Genomic DNA, 7,761 nt, shown 5'->3' with positions numbered 1-7,761 from the left:
GTGGAAGGGAGGGTCTTGGGCCCAGGGAAGTTAGGTATGGGGTCTGTGTGGGGAAGAGGGAGATAATTATATCCACATTCTCTCAGGGCTTCTGAGCCGCCGTGATGAGTGGTGGCCCCGCCAGGCAGAGCCCTTCAACTGCAAAAGGATGAGAAATGCTGATAAAGCTAGAAGCACCCAGAGTGGGAGGGTCAGGCCCACTTAAGAGGGGGCATTCACACTGACCGGGAGAGAGACAGTTATTTTCCACAAGAAGAAATGAGGTGGGAGAGGAACGGGAAAGGTGAGCAGTGTGGAAAGGGCTGGGAAACGCTACGTGATCTATCTGACGATGTGTCACACCACATCTCCAAGGAGCCCCGTCCTTGCGGGACGGGGAAGCTTCGTGTCCATTAGGACAAGGTTTCGGCAACAGTTATCCTGGCAGGAGGGACATATCTGCTTGTTTCCCTGTCACCAGGACCCGTCTAAAGCCACCTTGATGTCGCTCAGGTCCCCGCTTCTTTCTGTCCCCCTCTCTTGTGTCTTTGACATGTGGTTTATTGTTGGAGGTTGCTAGTGGCCTCGTAGCATGGGAAGGAAAGCAGAAGTGGCATCGGTTACCTCCGGAGAGTAAAGCTGTTCCCCAGAACCCCAGGCCTGCAGCCTGCCAGCCAGAACTGGTTACATGGCTACCCCCCTCTCCGTCCCCTCCCACCCCTCAGCCCCCGGGAAGCAGAAAGGCAGCTGGGTACTCTGCCACCTCAAGCAAAACTGAAGCCCTCAGATGGGAACAAGTAGGGAGCAGATGGTGCGGGGGGCACGGCGCCGTCCTCCAGCAGACACTCGGCAACTGAACAGGGTCTGCCCTCGATGCTCATGACCGTCCTGAGGATGGGCGGCAAGCTCGTGATTTCTAGACAGATCTGAGCACAGGAGGCTATTTGACCTTGATGGGGAGCATTCACTCTCACTGGGGAGGATGGTGGGATGGCAGAGACGTTGTCCCAGAGATCTCTGAGGTTAGCCAAATGGAGGAGGAGCGTTGCTGGGAGGGATGGAGCCGCCCACTGTGCCAAGGCTGGAGTTGGGCCTGCAGAATCAGCATCAGAAGCAGGCAGCAGCAGACTGTTGAGAAAATGATGGACAGGGGCCAGAGCTTAGAGGAGCTTTAATGTCCCCATCAGGATCTGGGACTTTATCCTGCGGGCGGAGGAGAGCCACCGACAAGCTTAGGCAGGAGAGGGACCTGTCAGGATTTAGAGTTCAGGGGAGATATAAATTTAGAGTTGTCACCATATAGATGGCATGTAAAGCTTGCTAAAGGCCACCTATCTAGGTGAAATTACCGAGGGGCTATGTATGAAAAGAAATATAGGAGAGACACCCAGGCTGGGCAAACTCCAGTGTCAAGGTGCTGGTGAGATGGAGGGGCACCAGCAGAGGAGGCAGGAGAAGCAAGCGAGGAGGGCGGCAGCCAGGACCACGGCAGGGGGAGGAGGCCCCGTATGGTCTAGAAGGGAGGGGTGACGGCCCTTTCAAGGAGGACCGCTGCTCTTTTCTTCTAAAATGGATCAGAGACAGCAAGGTTTCAGGCCACAGCCATGGACAGGAGACAAGAACCAAGGATGAGGCAGACAGAGCAGGGGAGGGGGCTGCTGTGTGAGGGGGCGGAAGCTGGGGTGGGGGTGGGCCGGGGCCGACCTTGGCCAGGAGTAGCAGCAGCTAGGAGGTAGGAAACGTGCAACAACAAACACGGGCAGGGGGGCTGTCATGGGAGTGTGTGGAAGTCGTCTTCAATTGTTCCCGTTTGTCCAGGGACTAGAAAGCAAGGTTATCAGCAGAGAGCAGGGTGGCTGGAGGAGAGCGGGGAAGGTATGATTCCTCGCCTGGGTGAACCAGAGGATGACTGGACCAGAGAAATGATGGATGATGGCAGCCTGCCTCTAACGCCCACCTGAGTGTAGGGATCATACATTTAGAGCAGGTTGTCTGCGTGCTTGGGCCTTTCTGCAGCGTCAGGAGGAGGAAGGTGGGGGGAACAGGTTTGCTAAGGGACTAGGAGGTGAGATGCGCCAGAGGTGGGAAGTACCAGTCCTAAGGACTGATTAGGGAATTGAGCCGAGCTTGAGGAAGGGTCGGCAAAAGATGACAAGATAGACAAATGGTGGGGCTGGTTGGGGATTCCTGAGGGAGTCACCTGCGGAGACTGGAACTGAGCACCTGTGGCTCACACCTGGAGTCCCAGCTGCTCAGGGGGCTGAGTTCTGAAGACCATGGTTCAAAGCCAGTCAAGGCAGAAAATCTGTGCGACTTTTATCTGCAATTAACTATCAAAGAGTCAGAAGTGGAGTTGTGGCCTTGAATGAAAAAGCTAAGTGAGAGTGTAAAGCCTTGAGTTCAAGCCCCTGTACTGGCAGAACAAAAGAAAGAGGGGGGAGGAGGGAGGGAGGAAGGAAGGGGAAAAAAGAGGAAGACAGAAAGAAAGAAAGAAAGAAAGAAAGACAGAAAGAAAGAAAGAAAGAAAGAAAGAAAGAAAGAAAGAAAGAAAGAAAGAAAGAAAGAAAGAAGGAAGAAAGAAAGGAGGGAGGGAGGAAGGGAGGGAGGAAGGAGGGAGGGAGGGAGGGAGGAAAGAAGGAAGGAAGGAGGGAAGGAGGGAGGGAGGAAAGGAGGGAGGGAGGAAGGGAAGGAGGAAGGGAGGGGGGAAGAAGGAAAGAAGGAAGGAAGGGAGGAAGGGAGGGAGGGAGGAAGGGAGGGAGGAAGGAAGGAAAGAAGGAAGGAAAGAAATTGCTGGAAAGGACAAGTCTGGGTTGAGACTGTGGGTGGTACCTGTAAGGAGGGTTGAAGACAAGCCCACCCAAGGAGGAAAAGAGGAACTAAAAATCTGGGGTGGCCATGCAGCGGGAGGACTCCCTGTTAGGATACAGGGAGGATTTGAGACGGTCTCTGAAATGATGGGGGGTGTTGGGGGCAGGCCCGCAGACTGGCTCAGCCAGAGGGGCGGCTGAGCTGTGGCTAGTAGTTACTATTATGAAGCTTCTGGTCTGAGATTCAGGTTGGGGCATTTTCCGGGGACGAATGGAAGTGGGGAGGAGGCAGGAGGAGAGCTGCTCCTCCCCCCAGGCCCAGCGATGAAGGAGAGCGCACAGCCCCTGGCCAGAGGGCTGCAGGGGGACAGGACAAAGAGGGTCCAGCTAGCTGGAGGGAGGCTGCTGAGGCTCAGGCCCTGTGTGCTGGAAGCTCCCAGAAATAGCACCATGGCCGCTCAGAGGAGGCTCGGAGATAATAGTCTCGGAGGCGCTGAGGTGTTCTCACTGTAGCAGATCTGAGCTTGCTAATACCGCAGGAACACAGCCCAGGGGAGGGGCCTTCCCCGGCCGAGCTACTGAGGCAGCTTATCCTGCCATACATCGTTCCTTACAAGGGATGCTTGGACGCCAAGTGCCCACAGGATGGAAATTAGAGAGGAAAAGAGTCGGGGGGTGGAGGAAGGCACACATCTATCAGTATCAAGGTTTATTTTTAGGTCTACTGAAGTAGAAAATAAGTGCTCCAGCCGCACAAACCTGATCACCACGCGAACCCCCACACTCGGGCAGCCGGGGGGGGGGAGCGTCAGGGGGTCCCAAGCTGCTGAAACCTGTCAGCCGAGACTTTTGATTTACTGCGGCGGCGGCACACAGAGGTGGCCGCAGGATACAGCCCTGGTATATTCTCCTATCGATTTCCAGCACTTGCTTTCCTAAACTTCCCATCCATCAGCCACACCGACGCCCACCCTCCCCCAGAGATGAAACCGAGGGTGAACCAACCCATCTTCCAAAAGGTGGCAAAGTTTTCCTTGCTGGAAGACTGGAAATAGGGGCTCGATGCAGGCTAGCCTCTGCCAACAGGTAAGGCTGGATATCTTACAGTGAGGTTGGAGGTAGGTGGGGCCAAGGGGAGAATGTCTGTGCTGAGAAGAGGCACACGCCCCCACCAAGGCTCCACAAACATGGCCGGGAAGAGGGAAGTAGTACATTGCTGGGAAGGGGGCGGGCACTCAGTGGTTGTCATCTCCCGTGGAGGCCATCCTGGATCCTGCTATGAGAAACACATTTGGAGCTGAATAACCAGCATGAACACTGCCCACATGTACCATCCGCTTCCACCCAACAACAGAAGGGCCCGGATGGTACCACTGCTGCCGGCCTGTGGGCCCAGAGAAAAGAGAACCCACTTCCCACTGATTCCCACAAGAGGTTATGGCGCCCCCACCGGAAGACACACGTTGTTCTGGGCATAAAAGGAGACTTGGTACCCACGTACCACCTTAATTCCTCGTCTCCTGCCAATACGCTCAGAATGGAAAAGGCAAGCATCTGGGATGTTACTTCCGCCCCCATCCCCACCCCTCCATTTTCAAAAGATCCTCCCAGCTTCCACAGAGCAGATCGCTGTACCTGGGTGAGAAGCGGGGGGGGTGGCTTTGTGTTGTCTCCCCTCTAACATGGCGGGAGCGCAAAGGCAGGATGCGGGGCTGAGGGTGGCCTGGGCCTGGAGGGGTGGAAGGCTGGTAAAGGGTACTGTGCCTTTTGGGGGTGCTGGGCATGTCCACCTCCTCTGAGGATCTAGCAGCTGAGCTAGGAAGCAGAGGAGTCTGTCCTGTCCTGGGGCCTTTGGCTCTCTGTACCTCAGTTTGCCTCTACTTCTCTTGGGTCACAAGAAGTAACTAAAGACTCTCTCTCTCTCCCAAACGACAACCTCCCAAATAAAGGAAATCATCGATGTGATGGATGGTTTAAATTGAGCCTTGAGACCTCTGCTGTTTAGAGGATGGATCAATAGTAATAAGAACAATAAGTAGAGAATAACTCGGGAGTTTATCAAGGGTCCCCTAGTAGAAGCAGAACGACTCCCCGCCCCACCCCCCAACCATCAGGCTTGTCCTGGGGACCCCTCACTAATGCCTGTCCAGCCTGCTCCAGCTGGCATTCCAAAGGAAACCCAGCTACATAAGAGGCAGGCTAGGAAGTGAGGGAATGTGGGGAGCGAAAGAGGTCCCCCGAGGTTGTACAAGGCAGCAAAAAGCACACGATGTAGCCAAGTGCAATACAATCCAGGAGGCTGCAGGCTGCCTTGGCTCAGGTGCTTAGGCCGAGCCCCTGGCAGGTTGGGGGAGACTTCTCAGGAGCAGGGAGGGAGCAGCTGGGTCAGAGCCCAACCCTGGCAGCTTCCCAGACAGAGCAGCTGTGCCGAGAAGGAAGGGCACAGGATCGGGAGTGGAGGAGCAGGTTGGAAGCCCGGCTCGGCCTGTCCTCACTGGTGACAAGTCACACTAGCTCCCGGGGCTCCGAGTTTCTGGTCTGCAGATGGAGGGGAGCGCCGCTCTCCCACTAGCCCCCGCGGCAAGACGCCAGCCGAGAGAAGCTGAAATGTTCCGGGATTTTATTAGACAGTTGCCCACATGGGATGATGGGCACCATCCCAGGAATGCCGCCTTTCCTGAGATATTTTTGCCACTCGGTTACCATAGGCCCAACATCCCCACCCTGGACCCTCCCACTCCCCACCCTGACCTCGGCCTAGGGACCGTCACAGTGTTCTATCCTTTGGGGTTGTTTGCCTCTGATTTGCTGGCAAAGCTATAATCCCTGTTTGCTGGCATTACTTCCCGGTCCCTGGCACACATCTAGCTCCTCTTAGAGACTCATCACTCAGTACTGAACTGTTTGTGCAAGGCTTTTCCTCCAGGAGACAAGGGCTGCTTGAACAGTGTGGCACAGGGGTCTCCAGAGGGGTGACAGAAAGAAAGCCTTTTAAAAAGTGCAAAAAGCCTGGAAAGGGGATCCGGTGGGGTTGAAGCCAAATTCCACAGGCCAAAACAATGGTTCTAGAAGAGGCAGCCCTGGGCAGAAAGGTCTCTAACCAACCACAAATTTCAAATCCCAGTCTGCAAGTCTGACCCTCACAGATGCGAAGAATCAACAGGGGTAAGGACCGTACTGATGACCGACTCCTGAAGACACATAAAAGGAACGAAGAGAGGAAACGGCTTGCAGAGGGGCAGAGGAGAGCCTGGATTTGGGTCAAGCACTGTCTGTGCAAACACATATGGACACACTGCTAGTGTGCACACATACACCTGTGCAAGCATGTGCACACACGCACACACACACACAGATACACGTGGATGTCTGCAGGCACACACCATAGCAATTCAGATGGCAAAACTTCTGGGCCCTCAGACCAGTAGGGAATTTCGGTCCCAGTAATAGATTACTGTCCTTGACTGGACCGGAAATGGGCTACAATCCAGAGCATCAAAATACTCTCTGGCATTCCGGATGTGTTGACAAACACCTGTGCTTAACACTCCAGAGATGGAAATCTCCCATCCACCTGCACCATCACTGTCATCACCGAAAATAACGTCAGGTCCCAGTGTGCTGGCTGTGTGCCTGGAACCGCGCTCAGCCCCTTAGGTATATTCTCAGATGCTCCAGAGAAGTGCGCATCCTCAGCTCCATTTGATGGAGCTTCAACAGAATCTCAGAGGAGCTGAGCTGTCCTTCAAGGCTGCACTCTGAAGCAGGCAGGCTGGCTAGACTCTTCTCTGTGACTTCTGACTGAGCACACACTCCACAGTGCTCCAGGGCCGCACAAAATGTTTGAGAACAAAGGAGTCACCTGCTCATCCAACTGTCTCGCGGGCACGTGATCAGGCTCGGAGAAACAATTCCCCAAACCACGCAGGAAACCACGTCTCCCAAAACTCACCCATGACGTCAACACGGCATCCAGAGAGGCCCTCGTGCCTTCCTCCCACTCATCCCCGAGTTTACCAGTGATTGAAAACAGCTCAGAATAGCACCTGTCCCTCAGCTGGGACTACTGTAGGAAGATTGCTTATGATCATTTTCGTCAGGGAAGGAGTCTGCTGGAAATCAGTGCAGTGAGAGGGTTATTATCAGGCACTCATTCCACCATCAAGTTCTGCTTTTATCTGCTGAACTCTGACCAGCACATCACTAGTGCTTTTTCCTGTAGAAGCGCAGGTGTGAGGCAGGGCTTGAGGTCCGAGGTTCAGGCCCAGGAGTCACCTAGAGACGGCTCAGTAGCCCAGCTTCATCACAGCCCAGTTTCTGCAAAGCCCCTGAGATACTCCTGCTCCCAACAGTCCCTCATAAACCTTCCAGCCCAGTGCAGTGGCTCCAGCCTGTAATCCTAGCTACCTAGGAGGTGAAGATGGGGAGATCGGGGGTTGAGGACAGCCTGGACATAAAAGTTTGAGAGACTCCATCTCTGGATGTGGTATGTGTGCCTGTTAAACCAAGCTACAGGGGAAGCACAAAGACTGGACACAGTTCCAGGAGCCTGCCATCCCTTGGAACTGAGGCAACACCAACAGGAAGATGACAATCCAGGCAGGCCCAAGCATAAAGTGAGATCCTATCTCAGTATTAGCCAAAGCTAAACCAGGATGGTGGAGTGGTTCAAGTGATAAGGCTCCTGCCTAGCAAGTTCAAGATTCTGAGTTCAAACTCCAGTACTGCCAAAATAAATATGCCAAAGACCAGGAAAAGGATGGTTATTATAATAAAATAAGAAAATAAAGAGCTGAGGGCTGGTGGCTCACATCTGTAATTCTAGCTACTCAGGAAGTTGAGATCTAAAATCTATGGTTTGAAGCCAGACCAAGAAGACAAATCCTTAACCCTCATCTCCATGTAATTGGCAAAAAGCTGGTACTGAAGGTGTGGCTCAAGTGGTAGGGCAAGAGCTGTGAGCAAGAAAGCTCAG

This window comes from Dipodomys ordii, unplaced genomic scaffold, assembly GCF_000151885.1.
Source record: "Dipodomys ordii isolate 6190 unplaced genomic scaffold, Dord_2.0 Scaffold10, whole genome shotgun sequence".
Lineage (NCBI taxonomy): Eukaryota > Metazoa > Chordata > Mammalia > Rodentia > Heteromyidae > Dipodomys > Dipodomys ordii.
The sequence above is the reverse complement of the archived record's forward strand: the minus strand, read 5'-3'. Positions refer to the sequence as shown.